The following is a 26,261-nucleotide window of genomic DNA, read 5'->3' on the forward strand; positions in this document are numbered from 1 at the left end:
ACATCCCAACAAACAAAAGAGCAATACAAGCCAACAGAGGAAAGGAATTATGAAGAATTGAAGTTTTCTCTTTAATGCAAATAAAGCTGAAAGTGCATGAACTACAGAACACTGACAGAGTATTAAACCAAATGCTAAAATTCCATGCAGGTACATTCGCTTTCCTGGGAAGAGAGAAGAAGACCTACTTATTAGTTCTTTCAATCAAATCAGCTACTTCTATGTTTTAGCATCCAGCTAGGCACCTGTTGAGGAACAAAACTTCAAAACCCGCCTAGATGGGTAGTCCTGCATGGACTACCCTAGGGCATCCTGCTTTGGCATGGTGGGTTAGACTCGGTGATCTCTAGAGGTCCCTTCCAACCTCTAATATTCTGCGATTCAAGCATTCCCTGTTTTCTTCAGCCTCAGTGTCACCTTTACACAGCTCTCAGGCTTCGGTCACCCTGGAGCCCTGGCTTCCTTCCAGCCTGAGCTGGACTCAAAGCAGCTTGAGTATGAGTGCTGAAGCCAGTGTAAGGCAGGGCTAGAACCACGACTACATAAGAAAGGCCAATACTAACTTTTTAACACCATGACAGAGCTCAAGGTAAAATATGATCTTGCTCAACAATTCCACTGATCAGATGGCTCAGACTCTAGTCCAACTTCACTTGCCCAGGGATGGGACTTCTACCACCTATACTGGGATAGTCAAACTATTAATGAAGAACTGTTGTCCCAGCTGTTAAAATAACCTTTTGTATTATGTACTTATAAGCATCATTTGGATAAGTTAAAAAAAAAAAAAATCAACAAGAAGTCAACCAAACACCGACTCATGAACAAGCCAACTCAAAAGACCAAAACAAATCACAGATCAAGACAGGTCAGTAGAAATGGTTTTCAACAGCACTGCAAAACTGTTGAAAATGTTCCCTAAATCTTGTTTGGAAATGGATAACCTTATCAGTGACAGCAACACAGCTTCCCAAAATCCAAAGAAATGTCTCACCAGTGTTTAAACATCAAAGCAGTTAAGCAGCAGTTAAGCTATTACATGCATTGTGGGAGGAGGCAGGAGGGCTGGAGGTGATGGCTTTTTTCCCAGGAGTAGCTACCAAATTCACTCTGTGCAACAGCCAGTCTCTGTTAGAGGATAATGAATTCAGTAGTCAGATTTTCTGACTGGCCTGTGATGAGGCTCCTTGTAACGGGCAGCTCCCTCTTGCTAGGTTAAAGTAAGAAAGTGGCATTTGTACATTGTAGTCCAGTGTTGTGACTGACTTATTGTGACTGTCAAGACACTGAACAAATTCTGGGTGTATCTCACAGACAGGCACCACAATCTTTCTGGTTTTAGTTTGTTTGTTTTTTCTTTTACATCACTAACATAACATGTTGAAACTATATAAACACTTCATCAATTCACTTTCATCTGAATTTGTGTAGGATACACACCTTCCATTCTCAAAATACTTCCTCTTTTACCTTTTAGCCATCATCTGAAATGAATGTCCTCTCATTCTTTCCAGGTACAAGATTAAAGTCAAAAGAGAAATGTGATTTGTACAGAAACACAACAGCCTTCCTGAAATGCACTGTGCTGACACACAGGTTTCAAAAACACATTAGGTGATTTTCAACCTTTTGTTCTGCTCTAGGTGATCCTGTTCTGGCAGGGAGGCTGAACCAGATGATCTTTCAAGGTCACTTCCAGCCACTGACATTCTCTGATTCTTTCAGATCAGCTGGAGTAAAGATATAGATCACTTTGCAGTCAGAGTTTTTCCTCTAAGAGAGTTTGCATCAAGCATTAAGAACTTCTTCTAGGAGAATTCCCTTTTATTTTTTAGTATGAGATAAAAGATAACTTTAGGAAAATACTAAAATCACAACAACTTTTAAAGATCTATTAGAAAGCACTGTTAAATCCTGGATTGCAGAATTACACAAATGGTATTGTGGTCAACATGTCTTTTCCTTTCAAAATTCACATGACAACACAACACCTGCACCAAATAATTGACAGAGTCACGGTTCCATTTACAACAGAGCTTTATAAGCTTATTTAATAGTTATAGGAAGAAAAAGAGCAGGAGAATCCCAGTGAACATACTTAAGACATGGGAAGACTCACTAAGATCTCATCACAGAATCCTATTCCTTCAAATTAAGTTGCTTTGATTAGCTGTTGCAATTTGATGGGGGGTTAACAGGTGTGACATTTTAAAAAAATGCTTTAAATACTGTGATTTACAATATTGACTTAGAATTTTATGGCACCTGCACTGTGAAACTGCTGATAAGACTTCCTTCAATTCAGGAAAGCAACGCTGAAGAAAAATATCTCTCTTTACAGCCATACATTACTTAGGTGTGGATGACCCGTTGTATTGCAAGTGATAACCACAAACTGCAGCCATATTGTAATGCATAAGAACAAATCTGTTCCTCCACAAAACCAGTTCCTACTTCCCTCATAGCCAATCTGAACACTTGTCCGTCCTACATTTTAAGGCCAGTCTTCAAAAATCGATCTACTCTCTCTCACTCTTCGACAGAGTACCTCCAGTTCTGTCTCCAGTATAGGGAATCACAATATATGACATCAGATTAGGTTGTGTCTGTAGCTTCATTTTCCGCAAGAGTCCACTGATAAACAGAGGATTAAATTTAAGATAATTTGGGTTAGAGTCATACTTTATATTGAGTAATCAGATCTACCAGTAGTGTAAGAAAAAAGAGTGCTGCAAAGACCCAAACTTTCTTTCATCCATTTATGTTGCATACATACACATTGCTCAAAACAGAGGGGCACATCAAGCATATCCGTCATTTTCACACTGTGAAGAAGATGCAGTTATTCCTTTCTCTAAGCACTTTCTCTTTGTTCACCTTTAAATATTTTGTCAGGACACATATTTCCTACAACAAACACGTCCCAAATAGAATGAGAGCTGTGAAAAGAACCAGAACATATGAAGTACTAAAGGAAATACTTATGACAATATTGCTGCACAAACTTGGAACTACCATCTGCTCACAAAGAAGTGAATATTCATAAGTGACTGGTCAAGCTCTGCAAGTGTACCACCTCATTTACTTCACCAGGACATTTGCTTGGATTGAGTCATACCTGCAGCCTATAAACTAACAAAAATAGCACTGTAAAGAGAGAACACTAAGCCTTTAAGTTATATTATTCACAATTGGAATGAAAAGGACAAACTGAATTGTATGGATGTACATTACTTGTTCCAGCATTCAGAAGTTTAGATAATTTCTTAGTAATCATTAGGGAACCAAATCCAGTGTAACAGAAGTTCCATCAAATCCATTCAGTGTTTATTCAAAGCTGTAATAAACTTTTCTGAATATAGTCCTTTATGTTGATTATTTATGAAGAAAATTGCATTGTAGTTTTAAAATATCACTTCTGTGCTTTAAAAATATCTGTATTATTAGCTTAGTATTTTCTCTTCCTCACGATGTTAAATTTTACACACCACAAAACAACTTCAAGCAACTTCAAGCCAGTACCCACAGCAACAAAAAATTACACAGATGTTAACTAACATGGAACATTTTCTTATTCAAAAATCACATTTTATGAAAAGTCTAACGGCAAGGTTAACTTGTCTTTCCCAGAAACCTCACCCCATCTAGATCTTCTCTACAAACACCAGCAAAAGACCTATCCTTTCCCTTTCTTCTCCATCCTTCCACCTGGAAAAAAACCCAAACCAATTTTGAGAGCAGTTGCTTCTGTTTAAATGTGTGAGAACATATGCAGATCTTATCTTTTGCCTTGCTGCAGTTTTAATTTTCTTTTAGTGCATTTGGATCATGTTATCTCCAGGCACTGCAAACATCTGTGGCTTAAAGTCAAGGGTGAGTTTTGATCCTGCCCATAGATTTCCTCCATTTCACAGTTAGCTGATCACCACTCACCACTGTGAGCTCCTTCCTTTTTTCTTCCCTGATGTATTTTCAAAGTATGTTCTATCCAAGTAAGCCCAAGTGACACTCTCCTGTTCAAGTTTCATGGATTTTTCATTTAAATAGATGGGTGGAGGAGGTATATAAACTAGCATTTTCCCATCCATTTTATGTAAAGTCATATCTAAGATGATGCCTGCACCACCAAAATAGCTGTTGGAAATGAATCATTCATATGGGGTCTCAACTTCTTGTAACCAATAAGGACTGAACTGCCACTGCAAAACTTTGACAATGCCTTGTAATAAGAGAGAGCGCTTTGTAAGCACAGTGCAACGCGCCACCACCACAGAGGTCAGGACTTCTACAGCAAAATGAAAGGCTTAAAATCAGACTCCAGATGGAAAACAACTGAAGCTTTCTTAAGTTTGAAAGCTTACTTTACCTTGGCTGGTGAATGCTAATATTAGTGAGTGTATGAAGAGGGACACCAGCATCTATGTGTATTCATAGGCATGCATGTGCAAAAAAGACCATGCTTAAAAGCTCATTTTATGTTCTCAATATTCAAAATGCTTACGATGATGGGGCGGGGGGTGAGGATCGTGTTCTGATTCTGCTATTTATCTATCACATACAAATTGCAATAAAATGATTTGTGGGGGGGAGCGTCCTCCTTTCTCCTTTTCTTTTTACCAGTGCATATTTTATCAAAATTAATTCAAATTTCATGAAAACAAGGCAGAAAATTCTCTTATCCTTAATAATCTCATGTCTTAACTATTGCAATCTTCTCCCCTTTAGCCCTTGCAAATCCCAATTTGCTATCCCTTAATTGTAGTCTGAAATACTAAAACAGTTGTACTCTACTTTGATTGCATCATGGTTGCTTTTTTCCTTTTTTTTTCTTTCACAGCCACACCTAAAACAGCTGCCTGTTACAGAGTCCTGCATGTTAATCCTGAACTACGCATGCCTTTGTTCTGCAAGGATGTCTTTGACTGCCCGTTACCTGTTTTCAACAACCACAAGCTAGTCTTATCTGTTCACACAAAGCAACGCCATTAACCTGCAAAATTCACCTACCGACCTCTATCAAATCTCTCTGCAACATTTAGCGGTTTCCTGATGACTACAAATGATCCACTTCTGATCATTATAAACTCAGATGCAGCTTACCTTGTACTATAATTCTTTCCACAGAGAAAGGATTGATTACTAGCCCTTATCAGAAACTGTACAAAACTATTTGCCTTTCCTTATTTTCAGGAATGCTACTTCACAGGATTTGAAAAAAAGGCTTATGAGAACCCAAGATTCATCTCCACATTAAATCCTATCACCTTGCAAAGTATGTGCTCTGTTTCATTTCAGCCCCTCCGTAAAGCACACTGACAAGCAGAAATGCCTGAGCTCTTATAAGAAAAGGGAGGGAAAAGAGTTTAGCTGTTGGAAGCTATGTCTGTGCCCACTGAGCACAGATTTCCTTTCCATTTCAGTGCAGTTTCTCAAGCAACACTTGCAGAGATGTTTACAGCGGTGAATCATACTATTCCAGCAAGAGTATGTGCCATTTCTCTAGGGGCCTGTGGGATGAGAGAAAGAGGAGGAATTCCTCAGCAATGAGGTTTGGGGGGGGGTAAATCAAAACAAAACACAAAAGGTAAAGAAAGAAAAAAGAAAAGGATAGGGGGAGGGGAAAGAAAAAAAAATAGAAAAGTAACCAGCCTAAAATCATGAGATTAGGGCATCCCACCCAGAAGGTGACAAAAGTAACTGGGCAAGGGACCTATCAAGGTCATTCCTACAACTTTTCCAGTCATGCCATACACTGTACCATAAACAGGTTTCTCCTGCCTAATACAAGCAGGTTATCAAGACTAATATGAACTCATCTCCCTTCAATTTGTAATTTACAACCCAGGAGCTACGTTTGGATCCATCAATAAAGAACATAGAAAATTACACTGCTCTTTTTGGTTCTTTCATCAGGCATTACTCCTCAGCAGCTTGCTGGCAAACCTCGGATGAATTGCTGCATGCCAGACAGCAACAGTTTTACCTAAGATACCACTTCATCTCTGGTACACAGCTCACACCAGCTGCTCCAACAGAATTCAGCACAAGAAAATAAAACTATTTCGCCTTTTTTCTCCTACAGTTCTTAAGTCATACATCTGCAGTTGCCAAGGGCCTTTTTTGATGCTGGAAATCCAGTGCAACTTACATTTGCCTCCATAGACACACATGCATCTTTTTATCATGCTATAACATTTCCACAGCTTTTATCTTTGCTCCAGATGATTCTGATAGGGAGAAGAAACTGCCTGCTACAGATGAGGTGTTGGACATCTGTTCCTCTGATAAAGTCATGTTTTGTTGTGATACATATTACCATTTTCAAAGGCAGTAGGTGGTGTAATTTATAGTTCTCTTCTGTGCTGACCTAGGCAGAAGGACTCACAGTACATAATTTCCATGAAGATTTAACAGGGAATGGTAAACCTCCGTTTACGTTCTAATTTTCAGAGAGGTCCTTCAGAATAGTTTCTAAAACACAGATGCAAAGGTGCTGCAATTTACATTAAGAAAATGTTCGCCAATTACAGAATAAAAAATAAAATGTGCTCTTTTCTACATTTAAATCCGACTTAGCTAAGTCACACTGAACTGGGCCCTGGTACATTTCACTTTAAGGGAAGCGTTAAAAAAATACCACCACAAACCCAAAGCAAAGCCAAGCCTACAAAATCCAGTCTTCCACCACATTGTCTTGAGCTAAATTTAGTACCAGTTCAGCAGTGGTACCATGAATTGGCATTAAGTGATTTGGGCCAATATAAACTAGAAGCAGCAATTTTCATATCTATCAGATGATTACATTTTGCAGGACAAGCGAATCATATGTAAAAATTCCACAGCAGCTAATCAAAAACAAAACTTGAGGAAGCAGCAAAAAGATCATAATGAAGAAATATATTCCACCACAGGTGGCAGGAAATTGTAGCTACTGATAACAAGTGTTATGGGACTCAGGCAAAGAAAGAAAATTAGCATAAGCATGAAAGCATAGCAGTGATAGCAGCCAAAACCACCACCAACAAAAAAGCATCAGAGCACTCTCCAGAAATCTATCATAAGAATCAAATGAAAAGTAGTAAGTTAGAAATTTGCATTTTCTTAGAGACCTTGCATTTAAAGATATTCTTCTATATTTTGTGATTTTATGTAGCTGGCTGCAGATCATGTATTGCTTGCATACATGAAAAGCAAAGCATTCACTTCACTCAATGATGAAGCACTGACATCTGCAGAGAGAGATTACTGAGAAACCTCAAAGAACTAAGTCACCCAGTCTGTCCAGACAATAGTGCCAATGATTAAGAATCAACAAAACTCAAAGCCAGTATTTCAGAATACTATAGAGGCACCTAAAGAACAAAGAGGTGAAGAGCTGTAAGTCAGGGCCATGCCCAAGGCACAGTGTGGCCAGATACCTAGGAATGGGTGGTGAGAGGGCTCTTGTCTTAGATCAGTCACAAGCTCTTCTCCAGCTTCATCTGCTTCTTTGAAGGATTTTTACCTTGGGGAAAGAGATGTGGGGAGTGCAAAAGCTGGGAAGTACCAAAAAATACCCATTTAAGGAAGATATTAATATTAATGGCTTAGATGAACTCTCCAGGGGAAAACAAATGATAAGACTGCAACAGAAGATGATGGGATCATCAAACTGAAAACAAACAGAACATGTGCCTGCTTCATTGATACAAGAGTACATAATAGAATTGCAACAGCCATGGATAACAGCAGGTAGAACACAAACTTTAAATTTAAAGCAGCTAAATGAGATCCATGAGCAAAATACACATTCTACTAAAAACAAGTGAAAATGGAAATGGTATTTTGCCTATAATGAGCTAAGGCTGATCTTAGCAAGGAGTTACACATAAAAGGTAATTTTAAAAAGAGGGGAGAAGAGCACCAATGTCACTGAGGAGATTTTCTAGTCCCCAGGAAAACAGTGAAATAAAATCAGCTGGAAAAGAAGCAATCCAATCCCTGCTGGCTATATTCAGTTCACAGTTTTCCCCTGAAAACAGGAAATTTGACACAGGGATTGGGGAGAAAGCAGGGTAATCAGCAAAGAAGGTTCAGATGAGGTCATGGAGGGGGACAGAGCAAAAGACAAAACATGCAGAAAGGAATGCTTCTCTGCCTTTATGGGGTATACTTGTACCAGGTAGTATGCTATATATATGTGTCAAGCAAGATTTGGCACATCACCTTTGAAATATAGTCAATAAGGACAAAAGTTAATGCATCATCTTTGTGAGATTTGGTTTCTACATATTAGCATTTGAATTGTACTCAGCACTCTATGGTGTCACATTAAGAAAATACACATTTGTATGCTTTGCTTTAGGAATAACTAGCAAGAATGCATTAATCTGGGCTTTGAGAACTCTAGGAAGAGCCAGAAACCAGTAAAAATCCAGTGACATACCTACAAAATCTGTACATAAAAGATCTTACCAAGAATAAAATCTAAACCAGCAAATAACAGACATGAATTTCACATTCATGGAGGGTGTGTGTTAATTGAAAGCAATACATGGGTATTACAGTATATGGGTAAAATCAAGGATTGTTTGCAAATGAACAGAAATTTGTCAGTTGCAGCTGCTCTCTGGAGCACATTATCTTTAGTCAGAGAAGAAAAATGTGCCAAACAGCACACTGTTTCCTGTGTTTTTAGTAGTATTCAGCGTGTCCAAAATATTAGTAAATCAGCAGTAATACAGATTAAAAAAATTAATTACATCAGGAATACAGTATTCAAATGCAATTTATTTTTAAAAAATGAAATCTTTCATTTGTGCCCTAATCTATAAAAAATTCCATGAAAACTTATTTTCTTCAAGATGCAAGCAACCAACCTGCTGAGCTCACTTAGCCACAGACAAGTCAAATCATTAGAGAGAGGCTGTCATTTATATTCTAAGTCAGTAATGAGACCTACTGAGTAACTGGTCCTATTTTCTCCAGTCACTTGAGCATTTACTGAAGTCCACCTGATTACTCACTCTTCCTAACCTTACTCAAGTTTGAGAGCACAAACACCCAATGCATTCCATCAAAGCAAAAGTGCATGTATACAGTTTGTGAGTTTTCTAATGCTAGTTAACACCAAGACAGATGAAAAGTATTTAAACCCCAAAGTAACACTGAATAAATAAAAAATTAACATTCTATATTAACTTTGTGTTTGATACATTCAGTCCCAGTGAATGATTTGAATATCACACACAACACAAAATGCAGCAAGAACACATTCCATTTCCTATGTTTAAAAAATAAAACTTAGATCCTTACTTTTATGTCATTAATATTCCATTAACTTTCTTGGCTTTTTTGTTTCCACACTGTACTTTCATATATTACTTCAGAAAATCACTGTACTGTGATGTGTACTCAATAGAGTAAGCAAAACCAGGTTTGAACAGAGATGCGGGACAATCTCTGAGGGCCACAGCTTCCATCTCCTCTCAAATAGAGATAACAGCTCAAGCCTTTTCTAATGCACTTCACAATTTACTGATGAAAAGTCCTATGCAAGAGCTAGATCTTTTCTACTCTTGCCCTCTCACTGAATACAGTTATATCATAATATTTCAATTACTGGTTTCTCAGAATAATATAAAACTGAAATTAAGCAGTGATTGTATGATTATAAAATGTCATTAACTTCGGGCAGCAGGAAAAGATAGTTTAATTAAAGGAACTTTCCATTTCCATAGGAGAAGAGTTCAGATCTATTCCCAGATACTTATATTTTTTATTTAGTTGCAAAATAAAAAAAAAAATACAGCATAGGTAATTGCACATACAGATGTACTCTACTTTTGCAGAACTTGTCTGAATTAATTATATCATACTGACAAGTGGAAAAAAAAGAACATACTAGCTCCCCTCCTTCCCCGTTAAAACACTGGGGACAATCCCAGGAACTGTAAGACAGAAATATATGGGTGGGACTATCTTCAAATTCCAACCTATAAACCAGATTTTTTTGTGGGTTTTTTTTTGTTGTTTTTTACATATATGCAATGGTTTGGCATGAGCTGGCAGATAAGTTGTGCCCACCATAGCTTTGCTAAGAACTGTAATGAAGTGAGACTAGAAATCCCATCCTTTACCGTTACAGCTGTTCTCCTCCAGCACAGATGGCAGAAGTTACAAAGGACAGTTTGCCATTGTAACTACTGGAAAAAACAAAAAAGTTTCAGTGCCCTCATTTGCAGGCCAGACAGTGAAATGCAAGCATAGCTGCATCTGGTGCTGAAGATTAAGCTATTTTGTCAGCTTCTTAATTTTCAGCTATGACTGACATTTAAGAATTACTGAGATACCACAATAGCACACAGCGTTTTCCGTGATAACACAGATAAATCAAAAGAATGACAAAACAAAACGTTGAAGGATTTCACATGGGGATATCTTTAGAAGACAACAGTTGCAGGTACTTTTGTAAAGAAATAAACCTGATGTGCTCCTGGCCTCACCACACAAAACCTCACAGTCCAAGGAGCTTTACCTCCTGTTTAACGTTATCTACAGCTTGTGTAATGATCTAACCAGAGTGGATGACTTGAGTTCACCAGTGGAAAAAGGCAACATCTAATGGAAAGACAACCTCAGCTGAGGTGGGGAGGCAAGTTAAACAACAGTGAAATGCAGGTATAGATGGCATCTTTGCCCTTTACGTTATTCTAGAGCATTGTTGGAGAGGCTAAAGACAGAGCCTTCTTTAGCAAAGTTTATTTGGTAGGTTTATACTTTTTTAAAAAATATTTTTACAAGCATATTAAATAGTCTAGTTGTGCCTGGTAGCTCCCCTCTACAACAGAAATTAAAACTACTGTGTATTATATTAAGAAAGAGATCAAATTATGGTATTTCAAACTTAATACTTTGCCAGTTAAAAAAAAAAAAAAAAGTACAAAAATTTTACGAAGGTTTTTTTTTAGGGAAGACTTATTTTTTTTAAATAGCTGAATGACTAAGTTCCTCCTCTAGTAAGTCTGTCTTTACTTTTCAGTCTCCTACAGACATCACAATGTCTGACAAATAGATTATAGATTACTTGTTCTATGAGCTTTTTGGGGGGGGGAAATGAAGCTCGAATCACTTGTATTTTGAAAGACAAGCACAATATTTGGTCTGCACAGCTTGCAGCACCTATTAAAACCTTTCTGAAAACAACAGTGCCAAACTACTGCAACAGAGACTGATGGCAGTAAGAAGTAATGCTCAACATCCTGCAATAACTTCATGCTGCAGTTGCCCACACAGTTATTATGACCATGTTTTCATCCTCTTCTACACTGGAAAAGAATAGGCACTAGGTAGAAGACTTTTAAGTTAGATTAGTCTTACTTAAAAGAGCCTAGCAAACATTTACATGCAGATGAGAACACTTCAGTGGAAATTTGTCTGGAAATTATTAGTGACAAAAGAAAGCAAACCCTTGAGTACTTCCTAACCACTTAAGTATTATGTAATATCTTTAACATATTAAGCTATACAAGTGCTATTTTGTGAAACAAAATGCTTTTCTAAACATTACAGTATAACAGCTACTTTCATGTTTTCAGCATGCACTGTAAATGCAAATAATCTAAGCCAAGTATGTATAGTCTTATTCATAGCAGTTAGAAAGAACTTCAAGCTATATGCTATAAAAATCTTCCTTAATTGCACAGCCCTTTTATCTTTATTCATTTCTTTGTGTTTTCATATCAAGCTTTAAAGCTGCCTTACGTCTGCACACATTACAGGAGAGAAAGTGTCCTACAAACAGAAAGACACCCAAAACTATAGGGTACTCTTGTTATGTTTCAGTTTCCTGTGTTTACATGTGAAAAAAAAAAAAAAAGAAAAAGAAGAGTAACTGTGGTTCTTTTTCTTTCCTATTAACCTGCTAACCAATCTCATTACCCTACTGGAAATATAATCGTTGCTGTCATAAAGCATATTTCCTCAGAAATCTTGTAACCACAAAAATCAAAAGTGATCTTATATATCACTGTGCAAAACTCTGTTTAAGTACTTATTAATCTTTCTTTATTGGTTCTTCCATTTCATAACCCTTAAAGACTTAGTTTAGTAGGTAGTGAATGCTATTTATCCTTTTTTCTATAGCAGTTTCAATATTATACCTCATTTCCCTTCTTGGTTAATGAGTCCTTAGTAACAAGCAAGGTAAAAATGAAAATACATACCATACATTTATTGTATCACCTCTTAAAAATCACTAGAACCAGTGTTCAACAGAAAATCCAGAATATACACCAGCTTTTTTTTCCTCCACTTAAAAAATAATCTTCATACATTCAGAGCATGTTGGGTAACTTCATTTTACCATGGCTATAAAGTTCAGACAAGCCAAGCTGCTTGACTTTAAGTGCAGTTATAACTAAAGAAATTATGAAATAATCTGGTGCTGCCCTGTGCCTGATAGCCTCGCTTGGATTCCTGCTAGTCTGAGTGGAACACCATGGCACTTATTGCTTCCAAAATTTAACAGTTAAACCCTTCCCCACCTAATCACAGAAAGGAAAAAGTCTCATTACTGGTAAGGCAAAAGGTTTCCATGGAACTGGAAGAGATAAGATTCATACCATATATAGCATGATGGTGTATGTATCAGCACTTCATCTGCATCTAGTAGTTTAGTTTTATTAAGTTTTAGCTTAAATAACATGGCTCACGCCATGAAAAAGAAGTTAATTCATTTGATGTTACCGCTGGAAATTTCCTTTATTCCTACACTTGGCTTATTAGACTATAAGGCTGACACTTTATCCACGCTATTTTATTCTGCAACTTCCATTGAGGGTATATCTTATAAGGAACAAATTTATAACTGGGGGAAAACAGTGTCTACATCAAGTGCAGGGGAAGTACTATTTAGTTAAAAATCGATGGGTCCTCTGTTGTGGGGGAGACTAGAGCTCTGTTAGGGCTCCCTATTGGTAGAGGTGTCAATAAGCAGCACTGTAATCTCCTCCTGAATTGACTTCAGGCTGTGCCTTGCACCTTCCGCAACTCATTACCGATGCAGTCTAAACCACATGCTTGTCACGTTCACTAATCCCACCCTTCACACAACACAACTTAAAAAGAAAGCAGTCTGGACTATCCAGCTAAGAGAAGCTCTCCTTAAATGATGGAAAATCATAAGCAGCATTGTTATGTGGAAGAAATCTCTAACAAACAGTATGGTCTGTTTGCTAGAATGTCTATTAAGTTACAACAGTTGATTTTTAATTTTGAGGAGAAAAAGAAAAAAACAACATACTGTGCTCTTGTCTTCTAAAAACGAATGAGTGCTTCATAAACAGGGTTCCAAGTCACATAACCAGCTGGGTCTTTCCGTGTTGGTTAATCAATCTTGATTTCAAAACTGGGAGAAAGAAGAGAGATAATTATATTTGGCAAACCCCAGAGAATTAAGCAAATTAATAGAACAAACAAGGATCCCCCACAGGAGAAAGAGATCCAAGAGCAAACATCCAGTGTCATAAATAGTTACACATATTTTGGAGTAAAATGACGTTATCAAAAAATTCTAACTCTGTGACCAAGTATTCATATTAATAGATTGAAACTGTGAGCCTCTGTGCCTATAATCTTCCTTCTCATCCATTTATCAGCAATGTAGTCCTGTGGCCTCTCACGTACAGAAATAAATGGTATTTTTTTAATGCACACAGACCTTTGGAAACTTTCAACTAGCTGTAATTCCCATCATCTTTAAAATGCCTGGCCATAAACCTTCAGCACTTGAAGCTGCTCTAGAAACACTACTCAGTGTTATTAAAATTCAGTACTAACAGGAAAAATGAGAATGATAACTGAGGAGGGTGGACCAAGGGCTGAAAGTGGAAACAAACAAAACGGACAGCACTAATCATTTTAGCTTTGCTATCTGCTGCTCTGTCTTGTGTCAGAGAGGGCAGGAGGATAGAAAATGCAGAACAATGCTTGGTTTGTGCCACATGGGATCATATGGGAGAGCTGCTGCAGAGAATAACATGTACAGCTGGGACAGGATTGTGTGTGCCTGTGTGTATTTACATGTCTGTGTGAGAGGGAAGCACAGACACAGAGCGCAGTAGAATCATAGACTCAACCAGGTTGGAAAAGATCTCCAAGATCATCCAGTCCAACCTAGCACCCAGCCCTGGCCAAGCAATCAGACCATAGCACTAAGTGCCCCATCCATTTTTTTTTCTGAACAACTCCAGGGACAGTGACTCCACTGCCTCCTTGGGCAGCCCATTCCAATGCCAATCACTCTCTGGCAACAACTTCCTCCTAACATCCAGCCTAGACCTCCCCCAGCACAACTTGAGACTGTGTCTCCTTGTTCTGTTGCTGGTTGCCTGGCAGAAGAGACCGACCCCCACCTGGCTACCTTTGAGTAGTTGTAGACAGCAATGAGATCACCCCTGAGCCTCTTCTTCTGCAGGCTGCACACCCCCAGCTCCCTCAGCCTCTCCTCACAGGACTGTGTTCCAGGCCCCTCAACCAGCTTCGTTGCCCTTCTCTGGACACATTCCAGTATCTCAATATCTCTCTTGAATTGAAGGGCCCAGAGCTGGAAACAGTACTCAAGGTGTGGCCTGACCAGTGCTGAGTAGAGAGGAAGAATAACCTCCTTTGTCCTACTGGCCACACTGTTCCTGATACAGGCCAAGATGCCATTGGCTCTCCTGGCCACTCAGGCACCCTGCTGGCTCATGTTCAGCCTACTATCTACCAGTACCCCCAGAAGGGAGAGAGAGGATAGCAGAGCTCTACAACAAGGCTGCCCTGAAAGGTTTTGGTATCTCCACCCCTGGAGACTTCCAAAACTTGCTCTGTGTGATCTTGCTTTGGTGGGGAGGTTGGACTGGATGATCTCCAGAGATTCCTTTCACTCTCTGCTATCCTATGATTCTGTGAGATTCCCCTGTATTGGGTCTGGCTCAGGTGGTGTTAATTTTCCTCATGCAAGCTCTTCGTGACATAAGGAATTGGAAGTGAATAATTGAGAGGCCTTAAGGTCAACATAATGATGTCGTTATGAATAAATGACATCTTGACTTGTTTCATAATAGGCAATCAAGAAGGCATACTGAAATCACAGGCAGCAGCTCTGCAAGCAAGAGAAATCCCGCTGGACACAAGTGTTCCACATATGAACACATCAACACTATACCATAAAGCCAGATCAAAAGAAATAAAATTTTCACATTTTTGTGTTAGAGGAGAATGACTGTGCTCCAATATGATGCTATTTTTGACCCAACTCACAGAATTTTACTCAGTTACTCATGTCAAACAACAGCATATGGTGCAGCCGGGGGTGATCTTGGTAGAGAAAACATCCACTTCTGGCTTAAAAGTTCCAGCTAATGATCATCTCATCATACCCCTCAGTAAATCACATCTAGATTCAGCTTGCAAAACCAGGATTGTTTAATGCCCCTTGAATACTATGTGAAAACATTTTTTATTATGAGTTCCCCCACACAGACCCCAGGAAGACCACATGTGCTTTATCTTTGATGAAGATAGCAGAGCAAGCTCCTCCAATTCTCCCACCAGTACAGCTTTAAGGGTCACAGATTTTACACATCATTGACTGTATTCAGTTTCCACTTTCTTCCAAAATCAGTTTAAACTATCCAAATATATTTCAGTTCCATATTGTTTGGATTTGAAGTACTTGTTTGCAGATAGCAACATCTCTTATATATTCTTACCATAACTTAAGTACATTCAGTTTGCATAATTTTATCTAGGAATTCCAGGACACAGATATCATTCCTTTTGAAACTGTTTCTCAAATTTATTTTGAGGATTGATGTGCCACAACTCAAAGTTCTAAGACCACACAATGTTTCTACGTCTCCTCTCCTGTCAGCAGAAATCACAACACAAAGACGTGCATAACCTTATACCACACCTAACATGGCATACTGACACAGTAAAGGATAAGACACTGAACTAGAGCACTAAAGCCCAAGAACCTACTCAGTCAAGTCTTCAATCCAGCTATTCAGATCTTGCCTAGCAAACGACTTTTAGAACATGTTTCTAACCAAGCTTTTACTGCCAGAGTATACCACTAGGTGGCAAGTCTGAGAAATAAAGATTTGAGTTTTTTCAATCATTCTTGTAAAGCATTCAACCAGTGTTGTTCCAAGGACCTCCTGCTGGGACATGAGGACCGTTTTGTAAGGACTCAGCAACAAGCACTCAACAATTCCACATGAGTTTGTAAAATACATGAGTTTAACGTTTTTACATCACTCTTAATTTAGTCAAGTTACCCACAATTACAATAGTTAAATGCAACACAAAATTTCTGGTAGATGAAACAAACATAAAATGTGACCATCAGCTGTACTACTCTAAAGAGCTTAGTCTTCTGACCATTTTCCTTCAGTTTTCTCTAACACCCATTTAACCCTTTTTCTTAGTCTAAAAATCTTGTAAGACTGCAGGGAACCATATACTTACATGGGAATACAACTTGACAAAATGGCTTTAAAAATGGTTTTACAAAGGGAGAAGAAAGACCTTACACAAAGTACACTTATAATTTTTTTTTTCTTATGATACTTTAATTCCTCATGTTATACTCCCACTTTCTATAAACCAAGATGTGGGGCAGCTACCCCTAAGACCCACCATACCTGCAGTAAAAGCAAACTATAGACATAAGAATTCAGTTTAGTGGAATACACTTTATAAAGAATATGTTCTTTTACTGTGTAATTTTAGTTCAAACTTTAGGAAAAAAGTAAACTGAAAAATTAATCACTACAATGCTTCACTCCTAGATCATAAATGATACAATGTAAGTGCACAGTCCAGCATTCTGTATTTTATATACTTCTATACACAGACCCATACATAGGTAAATAAAAAGACATTAAATGTTGGTAAGGCTTTATCTTTTTGGATACAAAACAGATTACCAAGTTGCACAGCTGAACAAGCTGATGAACAAGTCTAGCTGACCCTGAGATATACAACACAAAAACAATGATTCTAGAAATACTTTACAGACTTTTTCCTTCCACTTGCAGTGGGGCACTTGCTTAATGACATACAGCCACACTTCACAACTGTTTAAAATATTGTCATTATCCCCTGAGCTAGAAGAAATTAGGTAGGTGTAAAATAATCAGAATGTCAAGCACATTAAATGTCAAGCATAAATAAGAACCAAAATTGGAATCTCGCAAAGATGCTAGTACTCCCACAGTTGGGCAAAAAGTGTTAACTTCAATAACTACCATCATTTGGGACTTGGATTATTATACAAAACATGTAAAATTATTTGCTTTAATGGCATCTAATAGCTTGAAAGCTGATTTGGCATTGAAACATAAAAGTAAATGTTATCAAAGTCATCAAGAAAACTTCCTGCTCCGAAATAGATTTTTATTTGGGGCTCTTAAAAATTCAAACACTTCAGAGCATTGAAATAAAAAATAATTTAAAAAACCACAAAAATAAAAAGCATCAAACACTCCAATCACTTTGCAGGAGAAAAAGCAAGGGATGAGTAATGTGTGAGCCTTTATTACACAGGAGGGTACTGAAAATATAACCTGTAAAATAAACAGCCCAAGTTATAAAATGTTTCTTCAGCCATTAAAACAAGACTGCTTGTTCAATCCACTTTTAATTCCAGAATTCAATCACCATCAAAATTAAAATCAAGCCCTCTTTCCCCAGTGAATATATACTAACTCAATTTTTTAAAAGGAAGATATCTAAAATGTAAATTAGATTGGAAACTCTTTCAAGAAGGGATTTTCTTTCAACCAAGTTCATGTCATGCTAGCAAAGCATAGTCTCGAGTCCAGAAATTTGAAGTGTGGTTAACTGAAATTAAAAAATCGAAGAAACACATAAAAGACCACAGTGCACATTATACTATGATTAGGCAGTAACCTCTATTAGTAGATATTCAAAGAAAATCACACAAATGTACTTTGTTGTCTTTAATGAGCTTTTCCTTTATTATTTACATTTCCTTCCTCATTACCTATTTAATTTTCTGTTTGAACTGCATGGCAAAAGTAGCCTCACAGGACATTTAATTCTTGGGAAGGGTTCTACTTAGAGAATTTCAGCTAAGAAATGCCCTTAAAATAGTCTGTGGCATTGGACAAGACACAACTCCACCATAGAGAAGTTTACATGACCACAATGTTTCACAAAATATTGAGGTATTTAGATATTCAGTGTGGAAGAGATTCATGATCTTGGACAAAGGCAGAATGGAAACTTTTCTACTCTCTGTTCATTCCAGCTCTGTATATCCCCTTGCCTTTCAATCATGAGGTGCTCTTTTGGAAACAGCAATAACAGAATCAATTGATAAATGGGTCAAGAGAAATGGGGCTGAAGTTACCAAAGCACTTTGTCTCAGCCATACAAAACTGCCAGCCAGTAGTAATAATGAAGTAGACTTGATTTCAAATAATCAAGTATCAAGGTTAAAATACCTCCACATAACCACATACTATCTGTGTGTTAAGTAAGAAAAGGAAGAAACAAAGAGTATAATTGAAGCAAGTTTTCCTTCAGTTACAGAAAACCTTGAACATGGCACACCTCCACCAACATGTATTTTTCCACATCTCAGGTTTTTTAGGTAAGAGTAAACTCTCCAACTCACAAACCTGTATAATTCTACAAAAAATTATAGAATTAAGGCAACAAGTTTTACCACCCTAGGTTAAAAATAAAGGCTCTATTGGCTATTCAGCCTTTGCAAACCTGCCAACTTAAATCCATATTTTGAATACAAAATTAAGGGAAAAAAAGTACAAAATAACTGGAGTTAAAATAACATGAAAAGATTTGTTTGCTTTCTTCTTTGTCGAAATAGTAACAAAATAATAACCCCCAAAATTATACATAGAAAATGTGCAAATGTCATAACTGAGCACTTAGAGATCTTCATAAAATCAACATAGTTTTGCTTCCTAAAGAGTACTACAAACCAGACCCAGACAATGTTAAGTGTGTGTTCATATTTAAAAATAAAATAAAATAACATCCTTTTCAGTGTTCAAGAACACTCTCCAAAGCACTTACCCTATAAAAAGAAATCTTACTGAGAGTTCGTATATCTAATTTATTTCAGGAAGCCAAACAAAAATAGCAAGAGTGCCACCTATCCTTCACTGGGAATAACGAAACTTACCATGGACTGACCTTGCTGGTAAAAATCATCTACAGTGAAACCTGCCAGTGAAGAACATATAAAACTCTCTATCTGGGCAGAAACTTGAGTAAAAAATAAAATACAAAGGCGTGTTGCATGTAAAGGCAGGATGAAAAAAGAAATAGAGGAGGAGGATCTTGAAAAAAAAATATATCTCTTAGGTATCAAGAGCATAAAATCCAGAAGTTTAAAATCCAGTTAAACTAATGATATTTTAAAGCTAGAGGCTGCACTTCAGACTTCAGAAATTACTTTCTAAAAATAGGTTCGTGTGCAACATGCAGCTAGCAAACCTGGTCTGAAACAGGCTGCTGAACACAAGCAGCAACTGTCAATTAATAGGCAAAAGGAAAGATTTCTCCAGTGCAGACAGACCAGAGCATCATGGTGGGGATGGGATGGCTCATTTTCATGTTTTTAAGATTATAGTGGATGTCCAAGTAATACAGTCTGGTAATCCTGGTACCTTGAGCCAGGAAGTGAGAAGAGTTATAAAATCTACAACTAAACACATTGGTAAATAACTTTTCTTAAGGAGAAAGATGATTTTCCTTTCTGTAAAGGTGCACATGCGAGAGGGAGAGTCTGCTGGATCTGGGTATCTGGATATAATAAACTCCAAATATTCACAAGCTTTCAAAAATGCCTTGCCACTACAAGGTAATCCAGAAGGCCTCTGCTTGTAAGAAAAAAAATCTGGTTAAAAGATGGAAAGCAGAGCAGCAGCAAATGCTCTGTTCTCCCACCTGCAACAGGTCATGAATAGAGCTCTCCAGTGAGCTGGGTTGCAACCTGGAGGCTCTGCATATTCACATATTAACCAGAAAAGGGAGCAGGCAGAAATGTGACAAAGCCAAGCTAAGATCCAGAGTTATTAACACTAAAATGATGAGAGATAACCATGAATTCAAGACTCTGAGTGGAGACTGACATGTCGTATGAATTTAATCTCAGATACTCATGACATAATACACATATAAAATAAAATCCCGAAATAATTGCCAAAATGGATGATCTCTGAGCTAACCATTTCCACACAGAAGTGAGATTTGGAGATGGCTGTGGGTAGTTGACCTTACCTGGGACAACATCTCTGCCATTTTCACATGCAAAACCTTTGGAATAGTCACACATAGCACAAAACAGTCATATGTGCACCCTTATACAGCAAGCACCACTGGCTGTTAAGCAGATAGAAATCTTTTGATGGAGAAGCAGTATATTTTAAATCAAGTGGACAGGCAACACTGACAGCAGAACAGTCAGCCCCAATAAATTTCCAAGCACCAGCAAGCATTGCTCACAAACCAGATATTCAACAGGAAGATGATTTATGGAATTAAAAATATGCAGTGTCGTGTTGGAAGGTAATGGATATTACGTCAAACCTGTCAGAATTCAACATTTTAACCCCTCAAAAGTACTACCCCTCTAATGCAACTAACTGTTCTGCTGTGGGAAAAGGTTGGGAAGCAGTCTAAATGAGTACTGCAGCCTCTTCAAAGAATAGGATATGAACTCAAACACTGATTTTTAGGTATCCAGTTTCTCAGAAGAAGCTCCACAGGCAAGAGTCTCTATTTATAGAAAAAAAGGGGGATGATAATTTACCTATTGACAGAGTTTTGCTCTAGTGGTTTATGTAATATCACGAGTCCCTTAATGTAATTACAGCTATATACTCGTTCAGGGACGACCAACCAGTTCACCCTCATTCAGCTCTGTTTGGAATCTCATCCAAGACATTTAAAACTGTGTTTCAGTTACAGCCATTAAAAAAAAAAAAATCTGCTTTATATTCTCTCAGTGAAGTTTCAGAAGGATGCTATTAATAAGCATTTAAACAAATACCAAAAAATGGCAGAAAAGCAGAAGTGTGACAAATATTTCCCTTTACTGTGTGCATATGGTTTCACTCAAAACAAGTGTTTTTGCAAGTAACATGTTTATATAATACAACTAAATAATTCTATTATCAAGCTGACTGTAAGTTTATAATGGGGCCATTTTGATTTAGGTACTATTTAAATTTAAGCTCGAATGAATGAAATTCAAATATATATGGAAGTAACAGAGGTAAAATCCTGGAGAAAAACTCCCTTAATACATTTAAGAAGAGGAGAAAAAAGCAAAGAGAAAAAACCCAAAGCTTTGCTTCTGACACAAGCCATGAAAATCAAAAGCCCAAGGAAAGAGTTGGGAGGCTGGGATCCAGCCTCTACCTGATGCAAAGGTGTTCAAGACAGAGTCATGATTTACTGCATCACACAAAATCACTAAATCCTGTGTGTTGAACAGGAAGGTCACTTTCTGGCTTTCATTTAATGTAAAGGCCTTTTTCCTAGTCCATCATCCACAAACATAACTACCTGCGCTTCCCTGACAAACTTCAAAGTCCAATTGATTAAGAGGTCCAATGAACCATCACACCAAAAATTCCAGCTGTTATTAGAGGTTAAGAACCAGAACTTCACCAGCTTACACGTTTATAAATGGTTGTTCACTGAGTAACACTGGTCCTGGGTGGGACTCCACTAATCAGTACCTCTCAGAAGTTCATCTTTAGCTCAAATTCTTCAAGTTACTTCCAAATACAAGTCTATGTAAAGAAGCCCATCATGCAAGAGGGCCAGAAATCCAAACAGTTTGTTTGATCAGTTATGTTGTTGTCAGTATTACCAAAGCACTATTTGAGCAGTCACCTGCAAAAGTATTACAAAGCCCTTTCTCATCCAGCTTCGTGCTCTAATGAAATAAACAATTTGAATAGAAAAATCTGCGTAAATGGCAAGTTTTTTGCTTGGCATTTCCTTGTTTTCAGAAGCTGTACGAATCTTCATGCTTGGTGCAACTGAAGCCAAACTGATACATGATAATGCCATAAATACTGCAGGAGCTCCTATGCATCAACATTAGTAGGAAATACATATACCAAGAAATGACCCAAACTATGTGAGGTTGATATCACTCACCACACCTCAAGGAGAGACAGAGAGAGAAAGGACAAAGCACACTTCCCATTCCCAAATGGAGGTCTATTACAAGTCTCTAAGCTCTTGATCTAGTGAAAGCTGGAGGAAAAAAAGCATTGAATACCATACAAGATCAGTTATATCTTGCCTCCAAGAGTGGCAGCAGCTTATGATTCCTCCTAAATCTTCAGCTGCCATAAAGGATGGCACTTCAAAGGTAGTGACACTGGAAGGAAGACATCTTAGAAGCTCATGAGACTTAAAAGGCATTTCCTTGCATAGACAGGTAAACGTTTAACTGCATGTTTAATAAGCATATATGCATGTTTAATAACCTGCCCTGTGTCACTAACCCTACCTTGTACTATTATAAATCTGGAATCTATGACAATTAAGGAAAAAGCAGGTGGGGAAATAAGACAATGGCTCAATAGACAAGTATGTTCTTGCAGCTGGGAATCAGAGAAAGTACAATGGCACACCTACACGCTTCAAGTTAGAGTGACACTAGTCCTTTGTCAAGCAAGGATCCTGCATATTCAAAGAAAAATAAAAGAAAGAAAACACTTGAGGAGGAGAAGATGCATGAGGCCTCACAGCAAGTGCTCAGTGACAAAAGACTCTGCATTGTCTTCTGCCACAGATAAATATGACTGCTTTTCCTTATTTTCAGAGATCAAAAGCAAAAATATGAAAATAATGTAGCAACTGCTTACACTGAGAAACAAATGAGACAGGTTAGTCAGAAGTTATATGCATATAATAGTTTTTTAAAAACACCCTGTAGCACTCTGCTGGGAAGGGGCAGCAAACTACTGCAGCACCATCACTATTTGCAGCCTTTCAAGATAAGGGCATGTTGCTAATTTCAGTCCTAATACAGTAACAAACCAAAACTAGTCTTTTCAGTATTTATATTTAATTATAACATTAAATGTTCACTCTTCACTTTCTGATAACAAATGCAACATATTCTGCTTCTTACCCTGTTCCCTATTCAGAATTATCCATCTTCAATATCACCTTCCTAAGCCAAAATAATTCATTCAGAAATAAAAGGTTCATTTCTTTCCAATTAATTCAACCTGACTTACAGAAAAAAAAAAGGGGGGGAGGGGGGAAGGTAAATTTTATTTGCTTCTGAAACATAAAGCCTGTTCCAGATTTCTAGTACTTGAAAGAGTCTCTGTACAAGTAATAATACCTGCCACCTTGCCTCTTCCTTTAAAATTAGCACCTAAAGCTAAAAAACAGCTTGCACATCCTGCAGGATATCCTTATCTGCTTAACTCCTCAAGAGTGTGCTATAAATGGGGCAAAGAAACCTAATAGTGGAACAAATGAAAAAAATAACCCTCTTGACCTTGTTCCAAGAGGAAAAGATTTAAAAAAGAAACATCCAAACATTACCCACAAAACAAAAGGGTTCAATTGGTGACCACTGTGGCTCAATTTTGACACCCCAAATTCCCCAACTCATTCAAAGCAGATTTCACAGCCCTAATTTTGCAGTGACAATGTGAAAGATTGTCATGTCACCCAGCACTTTACAAAGCCCAAGAAACCATAACTCAGCTCCTCCCAGCTCCTGGCCTCTACCTACTAGTAAGGCTGTAAAATCATCAATAAGAGGTTTGTCAGTTCCCATCACAAAAGAAAGACAAGTGCTGTGCACCATAACATCTATTTTTGCAGGCAGTAGACATGAAGAGCCCCAAACCTAGCTATGCAATGACAGTCATTTTGCATTGGCACAGGAAACATCCATTTGCTATAGCAACGCCAGTCACAAACAGTCTTCAATTTCCCCCTCCCCTTTTCATTTCCAGCTTCCCAGGAAACTGCAACTACTTGGCCAGCTTTCTGGGCATTTTGATCACTATGTTTATTGTACCAGTATAGCTGAACTACAGGGTGAAGATGACATACCAGCTCAAGATGGTACAAACTGTGACTACCTGCTTTCTTTAAGGCTTACATCATTGTGACATAGCAGGTGTATATTCAGTCTCTCAAGGGCAATTCCAAAAGCAGTTCAAAGTCTTGCTCCTAATTCTTAAAGCAACCCCATTTCTTCACAGACTAAGTTCTGACTGAGTTGTCAGAACTGCATTTCCCTGGAATGGATATGTACCTCGTAAGGAAATGTAGGAAGGCTGTGACTAAAGCCTTCTCTGGTGAATGTAAGCAGACTCAAAGGATCCAGTTTGATACCAGACAAAACTGAGATGAAGCCATCTCTGGGAACCTTCCTTTGTGAGCCCAAACATCACCAAAAGTGGCCCCAGAAACAAACATTTTCTGTTTCTCACCAACCTCCATCCATCATCTTCTGTTACCCCTAATTCCATAGCGATATAAAAGTTTTGACCCAGAAAAGATGCGTCCCATGTAAGAGTGAAAGCTCGCAATGGCAACTACTCTAAAAATCCTTCTTTAGACATGACAGCCAACTCCTGCTACAGTCTGAGACACTGTATGTATAATGTAAACACTACCAACATGTAGATAATTTGAAAAGACAGGGCAAATATCCAAAAAGAAGATTAGACAATCACATGCTACTCTCCAGTTTGCAAAAAAAAATACAATTTCTGAAGTCCATATTGTATATTATTGATTTCGAACTTTAAGATATGCAAACACTTCAATAACACAGGTCTAGTAAAATTTTTTTGCTCTCCAATTAATGAACAATTACATATTCTTTATCACTGCTGTATACAAGCAACCAAGGACTGTTTTGTCAGCAGAACTGTGTGGAAAAGTTTACAGACTTCACTGTTCTATTCTTGCTTAGCCAAATGCACTGCTAATAGCCTTGTGATGTCAGTTCTGACCATCTATAACCATGAGTCAGCCTCTGTCCTAACATTAATACTCACCAGGATAACACCTTAAAACAATCTGATTGTTTTCCAGGAGATGATCCTTAAATAATTTTTTAATATACTCCTAATTTTTCCTCATCAAGATCCTAGAACATGATTTCTAACAACCTTACAAATCTGTGTGTGGCTTACTAAAAACAAAAGAAAACTGACATTCCCATCTAATTGCAGAATGACAGGAATAATTTTTATGGAGGGAAAAATGAACAAACCAACCAACCAACCAAGGCTTAGTTTGTTTATCAGAAAATTCAGCAATTCACCAAACATCTGAAAACACAATAATGTGTTGGGAGTGAAACGAAAAAAAAATTATCTTAATTGAAAAATGATGGCTTGTCTGAATTTTATTTTCTTTGCATCTTTTAAAAGACATTTTAGACAGATCTGCACTCACATTGAATCTAAATATAATTAGAATACATCATGCTAGATAATGCTCATGGGAGAGATGACATATCAGTAGCAACCAGACCCTGATGTGGATTTGGATATAATAGGGAAGACAGAGGAGGCAGAATATAGAGCTCCCCTCTGCATAACATTTTTCATGCACACTATACATTGACACAATCAACAGTCACCTTGTTGAATAATGAATAACAAAATGAAAAGAAAATTAAGGAGCAGTAAGCAAGGGAGAAAAGATTCAAGCTGACATTTCAAATGAGAGGAAGTCACCAAGAGGTTCACAGTGACTGTTCCAGATGGCAGGAGCTATTTTGGCCAGACTACCTGGCTAGGACAGGAGCTGCAGTTAGGTAAGCAGAAGGGGGCAGGAAAAAAGAGAGGAAGAAAGGAAAAAAAAAAAAAAAAAACACTGAAAATGGGAATTTTAGCCAGCAGGCTTCCTAATTCAGAACCTTCTAGGTAAGACAAAGCTACAAAATAAAACAGTCACTCCCTATGCTCATTTAGGAAAAGGAAACCAATTGGCACTCAAGATTACGGACACGGATATTCCTTTTGGCTACTGTATGGATTAATTATTTCTCCCATGCTTGGCTTTCTATAAACATAATGAAACAGAATACTTTTGTTTTTAATGAATAAATCTTAGGTGTGCTTTAGGCAACATAAAGCATCTTGCCATCTAAGTGTAGTCTTCATCTCTACTTTTCCCCATCAATCTCCCTTACAGTACTGGGAAGAAAGGAAAAGTCCTTCTATATATAT

At 37.7% G+C, this 26,261-nt stretch overlaps 1 protein-coding gene across 9 annotated transcripts in view; it reads right to left on the reverse strand.

The window, feature by feature from the left end:
* ATP2B2 (ATPase plasma membrane Ca2+ transporting 2) overlaps positions 1-26,261 on the reverse strand; it is a 398,492-nt gene that overhangs the window by 244,759 nt on the left and 127,472 nt on the right. For all 9 annotated transcript variants that reach the window (XR_010305183.1, XM_064156366.1, XM_064156370.1 and 6 more), the window contains exon 3: positions 13,283-13,387. The gene's annotated coding sequence lies outside the window, so the exon portion shown is untranslated. The remainder of the gene's footprint in view (positions 1-13,282; positions 13,388-26,261) is intronic.

Source organism: Pogoniulus pusillus, chromosome 16 (genome assembly GCF_015220805.1).
Source record: "Pogoniulus pusillus isolate bPogPus1 chromosome 16, bPogPus1.pri, whole genome shotgun sequence".
In the NCBI taxonomy this organism is placed as follows: Eukaryota; Metazoa; Chordata; class Aves; order Piciformes; family Lybiidae; genus Pogoniulus; species Pogoniulus pusillus.